We start from the raw sequence: 14,800 nt of genomic DNA on the forward strand, positions 1-14,800 counted from the left end.
ACTCCTTCGTTTGCTCCTACAGTACAAAGTGAGAAGGATGTTTGGGGGCTTCACTGTGCATGTATCTATGTTATATGGCTCTTTTTGTAACTTTTATTGCTTTATAAGCTCCAGACACTGCCTCTATCTCTTCCTATGTAGCCTGGATAAGTTAGTAAATCCTGTGTACTTCCAATATGTGGAACCTCTACTTTTCTACACATTTACCAAATAGTATTGAAGTTATCTCTTCATGGGTCTGTTTCCTCTGCTCTATTGGGAACTCGCTCAGGGCAGAGACTGGGTTTTTCATATCTGTATCCCTGGCATCTATGGGTGGCTTAGTAGATGCTTATTAAACCGTTTGGGAGAAACTTGAACCTTGTAATCTAATAGTGCCTTAAATACAGTATGTGTTCCGTGTACATCTTCTCTGATGACAGTCATTTTAAAAGGCCTCAAAGTATATGGCATTTTATATGGTTTACCAAATGCTTTCACATTGCCACATGATCCCCACCACAAACCTGTTAGGGAGCAATTCAGATATTATGATTGCCATCTGAAACAAGAAAACTGGCTCAGAGTAGTTAATTGACTCATACAAGGCCACATTGCTAATATGAACTCAGCGGGTACTCTGAATCTACCCTGTTGCTCTCCAGTGCCCATGTTTCTCTACTGTCTATAAAGAGGAAACTGAGAATGTTTGACACCAACATGGTTTCCTGGATTTAGGATTTAATAGATTTTTCTCTCTCCTGCTGGATAAGAGAAAGGTAAAAAATTTACTATAGAACCTGCTAATAGTCATTATGAGCAGCAGAATCAACCAATCTTGAAGCCAGCCCTTTCCCTGGACTTCCTGTTATGTGAGATAACTTCGAGTAGGAGTTTCAGTTACTTGCAGGCTAAGTCAAACCTGGTGTGTGAGACCTGCTTCCCAAGAAAGACTAAGTTCTTTGAAAATAGGGCTCAGTCATTCTCTCACTCTGGCCTTCTCTACAGTAATCACAGCTTGGCTGGCTATAGTGAGTGTGGGGAAGATGAATCTCAGAGAAAGTTTGTCAGAGAGTTTACTGAAACAAAAATTCGCCTGTTGCTCAAGGGACAACCAGTTATGAAGCCATGTTGATGAAGCAGAAGCTGGAAACCAAATCAAGAGGGATGCAATGTATTCTCCACCCCAACCCCACAAGACAGTGTTTCTCCTGGCAGTGTTGGAGCAAAAGGGGCAAGAACATTTATATCACTTCCAACAGACAGTCCTCAGGCCTCCTTAGAGAGACTGAAAACCAGCACCTCCCCAGAAGGCAGCAGTCTACAATTACTCACATTAGAACAACAGTTTCACCACCAAACCCCAAAGGGCTTTATAGTACTATTAGAAGCCTGGTGCATGGGATTCGTGCACTGGTGGGGGGCATGGCCTGTGGGGATTGCCCACCGTGGAAGCACTGCTCAACCCAGTCAACTGAGTGGCACTCCTACTGTGGGAGTCCACTGACCACCAGGGGGAAGCTCCTACGTTGAGGGTCTGCCCCCTAGTGGTCAGTGCAGGTCACAGTGACTGGTCATTCTGCTGTTCAGTCGCTGGGCTTTTATTATATAGGATAGGTAAGGAAAAGTTCCAGATATATGACTTTATGCCTCAGCTCTATTAAGAATGTATTGTGATTGAGACACACTCTTAAAATATTTCCACTTCCATAGTAATAGAATGGAAATGATATTTGCTCTTTCCCTCCCTTTCAAGGGCACTGGAAATGTGAATAATTAATTCATGAAGTATTATTAAGACCAGGAAAGTGCTTTGCACCAGCTTCAGGTCTGGATTCTGGAGTAGATTATAGGATTACCAATAGAATGGTCCCATCTACCAGCATGTTCTATGTTAAAAAACAAACATGTATTGAGTGTCCACTATATGCTGGCTCCTGAGCTGGGCTTGGGACTACATTAATGAGTAAAACACTGTCTCTGCGCTCAAGTTTCTAGTATAGTAAGAGAGACAGGTGTACAAATTCAGACGTGAAACATGAGGATTTCAGTGTTGTTGAAATCTGTGGGGAGAACTTGTGAGAGATGAGGCCAGAAAGATGAGCTGGGATTAGATGAATTGTGAGTGTGAAGGTAATTCTCAAAATATTTAAAAACCAGAACACAAGAGCACTGGCCAAGCAGAATAGATGCAGGTCAATACATGAAACAGTATTCTCCAGGCTCTCTGCTGTGCTGGGCACTAACATTTTAGTTGCTGGGTCCTGAGGAGTGAGAAACAGTGCAACAGGAGGGGTCTTGAGGCAACTCAGAGGAGCAGCTCTGAGTATCAAAGTGTTCCACAATTTGAAAAAGGTGTAGCCATATCTGTGCCCCATTTCAATGTCATGTGAATGAGCATGTATGCTACCTTGTGGGCATCCAAGAGCCCAGGAATTCTTTGTGGGTTGGAAAGAGCAATTCAACAGCAGTACAGAGGATGGAATGGATTGGGGCAGAATGAAGTCAGGGAGATAAATAGAAAGGCTTTGCAATATACCAAAGATGATAGATAATGGGGCTTAGTGCAGGGGTAACAGAGCATGTCTTTCTATAAGCAGGCCTAAAAATGCTTGCACAAATCCCCATCTCAACATATCACTTTTGTTCCTAAGAGTTTTTCAGTTTTTTTTTGTTGTCATGGTTCTAATATCCTAGTCCAGTGGTCGGCAAACTGCAGCTCACGAGCCACATGCGGCTCTTTGGCCCCTTGAGCGTGGCTCTTCCACAAAATACCACGTGCGGGCGCGCATGTACAGTGCGATTGAAACTTCGTGACCCATGCGCAGGAGTCGGTATTTTGTGGAAGAGCCACAATCAAGCGGCCGAAGAGCCAAAAGTGGCTCGTGAGCTGCAGTTTGCCGACGCTGTCCTAGTCCAATGCAAACTTGCGCGCGCGCGTGTGCGCACACACACACACACACACACACACACACACACACACACACGAGCCCACGTGTATACTTGTGTGACAGATCCTGTTTAACTATGAACACTCAGCTAGTGGCTAGCAGGCTATAATTATGGCAGGCAAGAGGCCTGCCAAAAAAAATTCATTCAAATACTGAGGTCATCCTATTCCCAGCTGCAGGAGAGTGGCTACAGTATAAACACCTGCCTTCATAATACCAACTTATATTATGGATAGTCCTCTGTACTATTCCAAGTACAATTATGTCATTTGTTCTCTTAACAATGGTCCTAGGAGTGGGTAAGACTGATAGTATTTAGTTGCAATGTATAGATGGGGAAACTGATGTGCTTAGAGAAAGGACTTGTCCAACGTCACTCATAATTAGTCAGTGGTAACACTAGGACTAAGATGCATTTGGCCTCTTGGTCTCATATTACTCTCAACTTTTCATATGGCCTCTTTCAGACATGGGTATTTCTAGATCATTCTTGTTCCTACCTCCTGCATACTAATATCCATTCAATACATTCTAATGGACATCTCTGAGAGTATACTGCAAGTGACTGAGCGTCTTCAATCCGGTCTTCCAACACAGAGCTGCTCAGGTCTCACCATCCCATCCAGGAAATGTGCCCGGGGACCCCAGTTCAGTAACCTTATCCTTTAATATTACCCTTTAATATTTAGTCTGTGTTATTGCATTAGTGCTTTCATTATTCTTTCATGTTGTGTTCTGATTACTCCATCTGTGACTTCTGGTTCCCTGGCTTCTTTTCTTCTGCCTGCCTAACACAAGGCTTGGCACACAAGGGAACACTTAGTAAAGTGTTTGTTAATGGATGGCTTGATCCAATAAAGCCTTACTCTGAAATTACCAGTTCACAACAAAGCACTCTGAGAGAGAGAGAGAGAGAGAGAGAGAGAGAGAGAGAGAGAGAGAGAGAGTGTGTGTGTGTGTGTGTGTGTGTGTGTGTGTGTGTGTGTGTGTGTGTTTGCAGCCATGCACCACTCATTCAATGACCCTGAGGGTAACTAAATCAATGCTGTCAAACTGCAGCATCAGCACATAGTTATTTTACATTCCAGTAGGAATTGAAGCAAGGAAACTTTCCCCCCTAATTTTTAAAAAATAAATATTGCTCTAGTTCCAAGTGGTATATTTTTGACATCTTGTGTACATTTCTGAAATAGAGTCCAGATGAGAAACCAGCTCGTGTGTATGTCCATCCCAATCTGAGAACAGTAGATTCCTATTCATGGACAGTTTCATTTCTGAAATCCCAATTGCAGAAAAAAGACTAGGGAGCAAGCGGGTTATAGGAAAGAACAAGGTCAACATGGGAATGATTGTTAAATAATCTCTTTTGGGCTTGGGAAATAAGACTAGGGCATGAGGAAAAGAAGAATGAAATGCTAAATTTTCATCCCTCCTCTCTCATACAGATTTCTAAGGGATGTGAATGGGAAGGCAGCTGATGGCCGCTCCTAAGAAGGCAAGATACTTGCACAACACCCCTTAGATGTGAGGATGGCCAAAGGCAGGTGAACATTTATGAAGAGGATTAGGTAAAGCAGGTCCCAGAGAACACCACTCACTAGATTACCTGGCACGAAAAGCCTCCTTATAGTCCCAATGAGGGTAAAGTGATCATTTTTTTTCTATCTCTTTTACAACATGCAACATTGCCCAAGTATCTAACATGTACTGGATACTGTGCTTGGAACTTATCAACATCAACTACTTTTCCCTATTGGGATTTATATTTCATTTTACAGATGAGGAAACTGAAAGAGAGAGAGAGAGAGAGAGAGAGAGAGAGAGAGAGAGAGAGAGAGAGAGAGAGAGAGATTAAGTTATTTACCCATTATGGTTGACTCCATAATCTGGGTTCTTTCCTTTTCACCTCTCTGCTTTCCCGAGGTATATTCAGTGAGCTCTGGAAACAAGAAGAGAGCTGAAAACCCCTCTCCAGTAAGCCTAAGGTTTCACTTGGTCTTAAATGATGAGTGGAATACACCCTGATGGAGAAAAAGAGAAAAACGGCATTCATTCCTGGCTGAAGGAATAACAGATGCAAAGGGGCTAATACAGGAAAGGAAAAAGCATGTTCAGGAAAATTGTAAATAGTTTTGTGGGGTTACCAGGGGTGAGGACACGTGAGGCTACAGCAGTTGAGGTCAGTTTACATATCATGTAAGGAATGTGGGCTTTCTCCTGAAGGAAATGAGAAAGATTGGAAGAGAGGGGAGTAGAGATCAGATCTCTGTTTTAGAAAGAGCACTGTGGCAGCCATGTGGACAAACAGTTCAGAAAAGGCACTGACTGGCTGCAGGGAAACTGAGTTGGGGAAGTATGACAATAGATAGTCAAGGCGAGAATCAGGGTGGTGAAGCAAATGGAGGACCAGCTTGGAAAATGCTGCCTACAGAACCGTCACTGAAAGTCAGCCTCAGTCTAACTTCAAAGCTGGGATCCCAGGCTTTGCTACATCTACCCCCACAGACCTTAAACACTGTGTGTGTTGCTTTGGCTTCAAAACTAGTAACAAGTCTTGCTTTGTCCTTTGGGGCCTCCCTATTTGTCTCCATCTTCTAAGCTGGCGGCTTTGTAGCTCCCTTGGGCCTAGCCTAGCCCAGCTGGCTAGGGAGGGTGGAGAGAAATCAGGTAGGCTCCAAGCAGAAAGAGCCCTGATTAGAACATGTTTCTCATTCCACACATTGCATGGCGATTCAAAATCAAATCCTACGGGATTGTTTTCTTAAAGATTTGGGATCAGTTTGAGGCTTCTTCTCTTTCTTTTTCTTCTTTTTTTTATTGAGTATGTTTCTGGACTGCAGCTATTTCCTCTGTCCTTGAGTTAAGTAATAGCAGAGGGGGAGAAAAAATGAAAGTTTTCTCAATGCAGAAAAGATGTTTCTGGAAAAGTCCGAGGAGGGAGGGAAATCCAGTGTGGGGGCCCACAGCAATGTTCAGGGAAGGCCAAAGAATGTGACTATTGGTGGGTGGAGATGTGGGGTATTGGCTAGGGCAAGTGTAGAGAAGTCAGGCAAAACCCTACCTAAGGGAAGTGGCCCCTAAGAAACAGCCCAGCTCCAGCCCTTGGCTCCTCTGCAGTCAGCACTCAGATTGATTTTGCTCTGCCTATTCATCCCAACCTTGCCCACTAGCAACCACTAATCTTTTTATTATCTCTACTACAGACCCGGTGCATGACATTTGTGCACTGCAGGGGAGGGTGGGCACATCCCTCAGCCCAACCTGTGCCCTTTAGCAGTCCAGGAGCCCTCAGTCATCCTTAGCGCTGCTGCGGAGGTGGGAGAGGCTCCCGCAACCACCACTGCACTCACCAGCCATCAGCCTGGCTTGTGGCTGAGCAGTGCTCCCCCTGTGGGAGCGCACTGACCACCAGGAAACAGCTCCTGCATTGAACGTCTGCCCCCTGGTGGTCAGTGCGCATCATAGCAACTGGTCGTTTGTCGATTTGCATATTACCCTTTAATTATATAGGATAGTTTTGCCTTTTTAAGAATGTCATAGAGTTGGAATCATACACTATGTATCCTTTTCAGATTGGCTACTTTCACTTATTAATATGCATTAAGGTTTTCTCTATGTCTTTTCATGGATTGATTATTCCTTTCTCTTCAGTTATGAAAAATATTCTATTATCTAGATGTTCCACAGTTTATTTATCAATTTACCTACTGAAGGGTATTTTGGTTGCTTCCAAGTTTTGGCAATTATGAAAAAAGCTACTATAAACAAACATGTGTGAGTTTTTTGTGTGGACTAAGTTTTCACCTCCTTTAGGTAAATAACAAGTAGTGTAACTGCTGAATCATTTGGTCAAGAGTGTGTTTAATTTTTTTGTGTGTTTTTTTTAATTAAATCTTTATTGTTCAGATTATTACATTTGTTCCTCTTTTTTCCCCCCATAACTCCCCTCCTCCCAGTTCCTACCCCACCCTCCGCCCTCACTCCCCACCCACTGTCCTCGAGTGTGTTTAGTTTTGTAAGAAACTGCCAACATTGCTTGCCTAGTGGCTATACCATTTTTCATTCCTACCAGCAATAAATGAAAGTTACTGTAGCTCCACATACATGTCAGCATTTGATGTTGTCAGTGTTCTAGATTTTGGCCATTCTAATATGTAAGTGAGGTTATGGTATTGTGTTAATTTTTACTTCCCTGATGACATATGGGACATTTTCATATGCTTACTTACCCTCTGCATATCTTCTTTGATTGGGTGTCTGTTAAGATCCTTGGCCCAATTTATTAAAACACTTATTCATAAAGACATATGTACCACTGTGTTCATTGCCACATTATCTATGATAGCCAAGACAGGGACACAACCAAAGTGTCCTTCAGTGGATGATTGGATAAAGATATGATGCAATGGAGTACTACTCAGGCATAAAAAATATGAAATATTGCCATTTGCAACAAATGGATGGATCTTGAGAGTATCATGCTAAGTGAAATAAGTCAGATGGAAAAGGACAAGAACCATATGATTCCACTCATGTGGGATATAAAACAGAAAGCCACAAATGAACAAACAAACTAATGAACACAGGCAAAAGTATGATGATTACCAGAGGGGAAGAGGGCTGAGGAGAGGGGAGGCAGTGGCGGTTTCAGGAGCCTCTCCCACCTCCGCAGCAGCGCTAAGGATGACTGAGGGCTCCTGGACTGCTAAAGGGCACAGGCTGGGCTGAGGGAAGCACCCCCCCCCCTGCAGTGCACAAATGTCATGCACCAGGTCTGTAGTAGAGATAACAAAAAGATTAGTGGTTGCTAGTGGGCAAGGTTGGGTTGAATAGGCAGGAAACAGCTCCTGCATTGAGCTGTTTGAATATATGGTGTCAGATGGAGATTAGATTTGGGTGATGAGCACACAATGCAACATACAAATGATGTATTAGAGGATTGTACACTTGAAACATACAATGTTATTAACCAATGTTACCCCAATAAACTTAATTTAAAAAAGAAACAAACTGAAAAAAAGATCTTTAGCCCACTTTTTAATTGAGTTGTTTTTCTTATTGTTGAGTTTTAAGAGTTATTTGTATATTTAGGATAAAGTGCTTCATCAGATGTATCTTTGCAAATGTTTTCACCCAGTCTAGTGGATTATCTCTAATTTCCTTGATAATGTCTTTTACAGAGAAGAAGTTTTTAATTTTAATGATGTCCACCTTATCAATTATTTCTTTCATGGATCATGCCTTGGCGTTATATCTAAAAATTCATTGCATTACCCAAAGTCATCTAGATTTTCTCCTGTGTGTCTTCCAGGAGTTTTATAGTTTTACATTTAGGTTTATGATGTATTTTGAGTTAATTTTTGTGAAGGGTATAAGATCTGTATATTGATTTATTTTTGCATATAAATGTCCAGTTGTTCCAACACCATTTGTTGCAAGGACTATCTTTGCTCTGTTGTATTGCCTTTGCTCCTATGTCAAAATATCATTTGATTATATTTATGTGGGTCTATTTCTGGGCTCCTCACTCTGGTCCATTGATCTATTGTCTATTCTTTTATCCATACCACATTGTCTTGAATATTGTAGCTTTATAGTAAGTTTTAAAGTCAGGTAATGTCAGTCCTCCAACTTTGTTCTTCACCTTGAATATTGTGTTGGCTATTCTACAACTTGCTTCTTCATATAAATTCTAGAATTTGTTTATCAATAACCAGCTGGGATTTTGATAGGGATTTCATTGAATATATAGATTTTTTAAAATTTTATTTTATTGCTTAAAGTATTACAAAGAGTAGTACATATGTTTCCTTTTTTTCCCCACTGACCTTCCCCCGGCCTCCCCTATCCCCCAGTATCTTGCATCCATTGGTTGTGCTTATATGCATGCATACAAGTCCTTCAATTGATCTCTTACCTCCCCCCCATGACCCTCCCCAGCCTTCCCGCTGTAGTTTGACAGTCTGTTCGATGCTGCTCTGTCTCTGTATCTATTTTTGTTCATCAATTTATAATGTTCTTTATTATCCATAAATGAGTGAGATCATGTGGTATTTTTCTTTCATTGACTGGCTTATTTCACTTAGCATAATGCTCTCCAGTTTCACCCATGCTGTTGCAAATGGTAAGAATTCCTTCTTTTTTACAGCAGCGTAGTATTCCATTGTATAGATGGACCACAGTTTTCTAATCCACACATCTGCTGATGGGCATTTAGGCTGTTTCCAAATCTTAGCTATGGTGAATTGTGCTGCTATGAACATAGGGGTGCATATATCCTTTCTGATTGGTGTTTTTGGTTTCTTGGGTTATATTCCTAGAAGTGGGATCACTGGGTCAAATGGGAGCTCCATTTTTAACTTTTTGAGGAAACTCCATACTGTCTTCCACAGTGGCTGCACCAGTCTGCATTCCCACCAGCAGTGCACGAGGGTTCCTTTTTCTCAGCATCCTTGCCAGCACTTGTTGTTTGTTGATTTGTTGATGATAGCCATTCTGACAGGTGTGATATTGTACCTCGTTGTTTTGATTTGCATCTCTCGGATGATTAGTAAATATATAGATTAAGTTGGGAAAACTGACATCTTTACAATATTGAGTCTTTCTGTCCATGAAACATGGAATACCTAACCATTTATTTAGTTCTTTGATTTTATTCATTGAACTTTTTATAGTTTTCCTCATATAGTTCTTGAGCATATTTTGTTTGATTTATACTGAAGTATTTCATTTTGGGAGATACTAATGTAAATGGTATTGTGTTTTATTTAATAAGGCTCATAATTTTTTTGCAAAACAGATATTTTAAATAATGTATTATAATAAGTCTGGATTCTGTTCACCCACGCATTCTCCTGCCTCATGGGTGCTATTGCTCTTTCCATTTTGTTTTGTTTTTCTCTGTTTAGTGACTTGCCTGGACGGATTCTCTCTGAAGTCTATTTTCTCTGTATTGTGCATCATGCTCATTTTCCCACTTTTTTTGTGTTTATCCTTAGCTTTATAGGAGTAACCTCTAGTTCAGCATAGCTAGTGTTTAACCTATTATCAAATAGAGGGTTTTCTTAAGCGCCCAGACTCAATTAGACTTCTATCCTTTGCCAATGTATCTTTGTACAGCTTGTGGAATGCCTTCACAATTCATGAACTTTTTGATTCTACCCTACATTCAAATAGAGTTTAGAGGTTCTATAACATTTCTGGTTGCTCCTACACAGGTTTAACCTAGTGCATGGATACAGCCTTCCAGAAAACAAGAGAGGTTGGATCTTAGTAGGGCTTTTTTTTGATGGTTTCTTTGCCTAGATCTCTCTGCAAATTATCTGGCTGATGTGTTCTTTTTTGTTTTCTACTAATATATAATTGCTTTTCTACTTTCCACTACTATGATCTCTATGGTTTTCAATAACACCTTTAAGCATGAGTTCATTTCATGCTCTGTTCTGAAGAAAGTCAGCCTCTATAGTCTGTGCTTCTATGCTGGGTGGGGAGAGGGTGACATGGCAACCTGTGTCTTCTGGAGTGACACCTATGCCCTAGAGCTCTTAAAATCCTTGTCTGACAAGTACAACCCCTGGGTCCAGGCACTGGACCTTTGAGGGAAGAAATGGGGGTCCCCAGGTTCTTCAACTGCCACTCAGTTTGCTGCACCTATCTAGGATATTGACTCCATCTTAGGAGTGGGAGATGGGCAGGGCAGTCTATCTGGCCATCCCCACCCAGAATAAATTTTCCATGACACAGAACTAGAGGGCAGAATAAAAGTCACTTGCAGCCTGCCCATGCCAGAGTAAAACAATAGCCCTACAACCAGGAGCTGGTGAAGAAGAGACCCCTGTTTTTTTTGGTTTTTTTGTTTTGTTTTTGCTTTTGTTTTTGTTTTTGTTTTTTGCTGTGCCCACGTAGAATAAATCTTCTGAAATATAAACTTGAAGGAGAGGTAGGAGCAAGTCTTAGCTCAAATGCCTCAGATGCCAATCATTCTTGCCAAGACTCCATAAACTTTCTTAAATAAAAGCTTTCCAGTTTCTGCATGCCTTTAAACTAATTTTCAGACACTTAAAAAATGTTGATAATTTTAACCATTAGAATGATTATTTCACTGGGTCTGCTGAACTCTTCACATGGCCATTCCAGAAGTTGCTATCACAATTATTTATCTTAATTCAATACATATTAAGCAAGCACCTTCTAGGTGGCAGGTGTACTGGGTTCATTTTAAATAACAGCTTCATAAGGTACAGTTGACATACATTAACCCCAAAAGTTTCTTTGCTCTTTATATTGCCATCTGCCCTTCTCTGCCCCCTTCTTAGGCAACCATTGATTATTTTTCTGTCACAATAGATTAGTTTTTGTTGTCTCTTTTTAATGTACAAAGTAGGTTGGTGGTAAAGTTTATCCTTACTAAGAAACCCACCTCAGCCAGATTGCTTTTTTCTTGTGAGAATATTTTAGGGATTTCCTTTTTTTTCTCTAGATCAAGATTCCTCAACAGAAAACAATGATTCTAGCAACTACATTCCACTGAAAAGGGGGCCTTGGTTACTAGCTGACCAGATTCATGTACATAATGTTTATAGATATCCAAAAGAGGCAGCAACATTTCACTTCTGTTTGGGTTGGTAAATCCAAGTCCTTGCATTTAAAGAACTGTGGGCCAGAGCATAAGTGGTACCTCACTCTCCTGAGTTCTTCTCACAATATTTGCTCACATGCCACCAAGGCTATTAAGAAACCTAGTGTATTCCTATGCCCTTTAGGTGAATGGTTATAAACTTCTAGTGGAATCTGAAGGAATCAGGGTGACACAGTTTCTACATGAACACAGGAATTGAATCTCCAAATCATGTACATGATATTGCTCCTTTCACTCTCCAATAGGAAAATGATACTGTAGCTTTAAGTGGCTTAGTTGCTATTAACTGAAATTGATCCTCAGAACAATGACTTACTGCTTGCCAAGCACTATACTAAGTGGTATAGAATTGTTAACCTCATAATTCTCACAATAAACCCACAAGGTTGGTAAATTGTTTCTCATTTAACACAAGACAAAGCTGAGGTAAGGTGAGGTCAAAGGACTTGACCTAGACCAGTGGTCGGCAAACCACGGCTCGCGAGCCACATGCGGCTCTTTGGCCCCTTGCGTGTGGCTCTTCTACAAAATACCGGCTCTTCCACAAAATACCGACTTCTGCGCATGGGCCACGAAGTTTCAATCGCACTGTACGTGCGTGCCCGCACGTGGTATTTTGTGGAAGAGCCACACTCAAGGGGCCAAAGAGCCACATGTGGCTCGCAAGCCGCGGTTTGCCGACCATGGACCTAGACCACACAGCTAGTAGATAGCAGAGAAGGAACTCAAACTCATATCTGACACCAAGGCTATCCTTTTCACTCTACTATAATGTCTGATTGCCAAGCTTAGGAATTACCCTCTGCACCCCCAAAATCCTCTCATGGAGGAGAATTCCAACAATATGGCCTTTAATTAATGTGTCACTAGGTGCCACTTGGTTCCCTGTATTTTTATTTCTTCTATGAAAACATACCTCATTGCCTGGCTGGTGTGGCTCAATAGTTGAGCATTGACCTATGAACCAGGAGATCACAGTTTGATTCCTGATCAGGGCACATGCCCAGGTTGCTGGCTTGATTCCCAGTGTGGGGCATGCAGGAGGCAGCCGATTAATGATTCTCTCTCATCATTGATGTTCTTATCTCTCACTCCCTCTACCCTCCTTTCTGAAATAAATATATATATTTTTGAAAAACCTACATCATCTTTTCAGAGGAATTAAAAGAACTAATTCATATAAATGTTCCTCCTCAGGAAGAACACAGGAATCTTATTAGCCAGAAAAATCTGTGAATGAATTCAGATTCAGGCTGTGATCTTGACTGTTTACATGACAGTGAACAGCATAAACTTTTATTATATTAAAAGCATCCATGATTACTGTCTTGGGATTTTTGTAATACTTAAAAAAAATAATTTCTCACCAATGGCTATCCATGCAATACAGAGTTCTAATTTAGTTGTGCTGTGTCAGAAATAGGCAATGCTACTGGCTGCAATATTTTTACAAGGTCTACTTTACATAATTGAAGCCAGTTTGTGTTATATATATTTCATACAAGATTCCCCTTCTCTAAAATGCTTAAAAGAGATAAAACTGAATAGAACTACTTGGTTCAAATTAGAATTCAAGTTCAAAGCAGTTACTGACTCTCTTCAGTAGAGGGCAGTAGTGGGCAGGGCAAGGCTGGCAGGAAGAAAGACATTAACTTCCATTGTGCACCCACTAAGTGTTCAGGCACAGTGTTTAATGCTTTACAGATAGTATCTTATGAGTTGTGACAATCACCCAAAGAAGTGAATGAATTAAATGCAGATCTGGTGCCCATCATTTCAATACCACCATGCTGTTTTGTGAGAAGTAGTATTCCAAAGTCCCATAACTGAGAACTTATACTGATGAACTAAAAGAGCAGCTCACCCAGGATATAAAAGGTCCTACATATGATGGAAACTTAAAAATCTGGACTGGATGGAACAATGGGAAGCATTTAACAAGGATAACATGTAACAAGTTACAAACTTTGGAGCCAGTGACAGGATGGAAATTATCTACAAGAAGTGGTTTAGATGACTGCAAACCTGACATAATAGGAAACAGTTGAGTAGGCTTTGGTCTAGTTAGAGGCAGATTTTAGTTCCTTAAAAGAAATAATCTTCTAATAGGCAGAGAAACCTCTAAGAGAGAGAGCAACTCAAAACTGGCATGAGTTGCTTTATAGATTAGGTTATAAAGATGCCCTCCCTCCACCAAGGAATCCTTGATACTCAGATTTTGAGCTGGTCAAGATTCCTAGAATGACTCTTTTATCCTTGTCAACTGAAGGTATTAACGTTTCCCAAGAAGGAACTGGTTTGTTTACAACACTTTGGATCCAAAGCATTTAGACCATTAGAACAACTCTACTTAGAACTTGTCCACAGAACTAAGAAATTAATTATAAGAGAAATTCTGAGATTGCCTCACAAGAGGGAGCCAGTGGTATTCCATTGGAATCTGGGCATTGAACCAATTCACTTGAAGGCTACAAATGTACCTTTTGCTCAAAGAAAACAAACAAAAAAAGATAAAAAAAAGTTTAATCATTTCATTAAACAAGAGGTCCCTGAAATACACATACACAGGATATAATATCAAATAAAGCTTAATGATGATGAAATCCAGAAATGTGCAACCCCAGCCACATCTGAATAAATAACTCAATTACTCAGTCAGCATTTACTTGGTTCAGCCTGCTGAATGCCAGTCTCTGCTCTGTTTAATGGAGGTAACAGAGATAATAAGGCACAATTCCCATCTTTGAAATGGTCACAATTTAAAAGAGAGATATCCTCATAGATAATATACTCCTTGGTATGAGCAATGCTACAATACAAACCTATACAAAAGACTGTGGGACCACAGAAAGGGAATGAGAGTTGGAATGAGGGGAAGATATACAGAGACTATGTCATGTGAGCTAGACCATGAAGAATGGTTGAGAGTTCACCATGTAGAAAGAACATAGGAACATTCTAGCAAAGGGTAAAACATGCAAAGACAAAGAGATAGTAAGGATCTTGGTATATTTAAAGAAAATAGTTAATCAGATATAGATTGTTTAAGGCATAGGATGTATGAGGAAGTGGTGAATCAACTTCTTGGTATTCTTGCTATGAGTAGATTCTCTTTCAACAATAGCTGAACTGGCCTCCATTGCTGACCCAAGACATGGCCATGCCCTTGCCATTAGAAATCTGGTTGTTACAAGACCTCCATCATCTATCTCTTGAGTGTTATCAAAGCCAC

At 40.8% G+C, this 14,800-nt stretch overlaps 1 protein-coding gene across 2 annotated transcripts in view; it reads right to left on the reverse strand.

The window, feature by feature from the left end:
* SHROOM4 (shroom family member 4) overlaps positions 1-14,800 on the reverse strand; it is a 220,405-nt gene that overhangs the window by 158,071 nt on the left and 47,534 nt on the right. The gene's annotated exons all lie outside the window — the stretch shown is intronic.

Source organism: Myotis myotis, unplaced genomic scaffold, assembly GCF_014108235.1.
Source record: "Myotis myotis isolate mMyoMyo1 unplaced genomic scaffold, mMyoMyo1.p scaffold_m19_p_4, whole genome shotgun sequence".
Lineage (NCBI taxonomy): Eukaryota > Metazoa > Chordata > Mammalia > Chiroptera > Vespertilionidae > Myotis > Myotis myotis.